A 1,899-nucleotide genomic window follows, 5' to 3' on the forward strand; every position below is an offset into this window, starting at 1 on the left:
CGAATTATTATTAGCAAAACTATCATTTTAACATTTATATTGAAAACATCATTTTAGTAAAATTATCATTTTTATTAAAGTTATCATTATTTTTAGTATCGTTATTATTATGAATATTATTATCATTATTATTACAAAATAATACAACTCATTATTCATTATCATTATTAATATCATTTTATCAAATAAATACTTATATATAGAATAAATATATAAAAGTATATATATATAAACTTATTCAATTACGAGTATATGTGTTAATATATATACTTGATATAGGTTCGTGAATCCGAGGTCAACTCTGTACTTGTTCAGTGCCATCCTATGCATATTTACTACAAACTATCGTATCGTATCGTGAGTTCATCTGCTCCCTTTTTATATATTTTTGGGCTGAGAATAAATGCAATATTTTTATAACGGATAGACACAAGTGCAAACTATTATGAGACCAACATGAGTACTTTTATTGTGTTGATATGTAACATATTATTGTGTTCATATGAAACATGCAAAACCCTGCTTTGTAATATCATTAATTGCTAGATAATGAAGAGGCAAACGGAATTATTATAAATAGCGCTATTGGGAGTAACGTCCCGCACTGTTGACCTCAGGTCAATTGGTGGTATAATAATGATCTCGACAATTACATATGTATTGTCTCGGGGTAAAATCATTTAGTTTTGATATTATACGCTCATGGCATACTTTTGATATACATGATATATCGTCCTTTATTAAATCTTGTGATCTATTACTGAAATCATTATTTATGACAAACCTATGAACTCACTCAACCTCGTGTTGACTTTTTAAGCATATTTATTCTCAGGTACTTAAATATTGCTTCCGCTGTATATCCGCTGCTTTGATGTTGATTGCTTGCTATGCTTGGAGTCTTCATTACATATTATATCAATTAAAGACATTTAATGCTTTAAATACAATGTAATCTATTTATCTTCTGCTGCAGAACTCAATAAAACGTCTCATATAGAGTCGTTCTCGTTTATACAACTGTGATTTGATATAATTAGTCACAAATACCCCAGGCCCTATTTGGGGGTGTGACACACTTGCATTGGCACTATCGATTGTTGTAGCTTTTTCTACTATTTTCCATACATTTGAAATTGATTTTTTAAACTTGCAAGCGTGATTTGCCCATTATCACTCTCTACTTGTGCTACACTTTTCCTTGTCAAATCTCAAGGTGAAGGTGCCCATTCGTATGTATTAACCGCGAGGTCTTCTAACATAACTTCAGCCGCGTTAGGTGATTTATACATAAACACTCCACCCGAAGAAGAATCAAGATACCGTCTAGTCAAAGCATTAGTACCGCGGTAGAACATGTTGATGTACTCCTTTTTAGTCAAACTGTGTGGTGGGAAAGCTCTTAGCATCTTCTTGAAACGTGCCCACACATCATACAAAGACTCATCATCTCGTTGGGTGAATCCATTGATTTCCATTCTAAGTCGTTCCACCTTGAAGCGTGAAGGGGAATGCCCTTAACTTAAAAGCGTCATCGGTAACATCTTTGGTTTTGTAGATATCACAAATATCGTTAAAGTGTTAGATGTGTTCGAATGGATTTTCTTCTATTAACCCATGAAAAAACCTATCTTTGATCATCGTGAAAAGTTACCCTCGATCTTCCAATTATCGGCTCCAATTTGTGGTTTTGTGATAGCTGGAGGTATCATCGTTGGTGCCACTAATCTAGCATTCCACATCGGCATATCGTTTGGATCATTTTGTTGCTCTTTATTAACCGGTAGACCATGACCAACTTGATTACCCTCTTCATTGTGAATCGGTTGACCATTAGGATCCATATCTTCTAAACAAAATGGCAAAACCTTAAAATTTTTCTTTAATAGTCGTTCTTCT

At 33.1% G+C, this 1,899-nt stretch overlaps 1 non-coding gene across 1 annotated transcript; it reads left to right on the forward strand.

Moving 5' to 3' along the window:
- Positions 1-1,380: 1,380 nt before the first annotated feature.
- On the forward strand, positions 1,381-1,487 carry LOC139903324 (small nucleolar RNA R71). Its single transcript, XR_011778151.1, has one exon. It is a non-coding gene; the product is annotated as a small nucleolar RNA R71 (small nucleolar RNA).
- Positions 1,488-1,899: the final 412 nt, after the last annotated feature.

This window comes from Rutidosis leptorrhynchoides, chromosome 3, assembly GCF_046630445.1.
Source record: "Rutidosis leptorrhynchoides isolate AG116_Rl617_1_P2 chromosome 3, CSIRO_AGI_Rlap_v1, whole genome shotgun sequence".
NCBI lineage: Eukaryota > Viridiplantae > Streptophyta > Magnoliopsida > Asterales > Asteraceae > Rutidosis > Rutidosis leptorrhynchoides.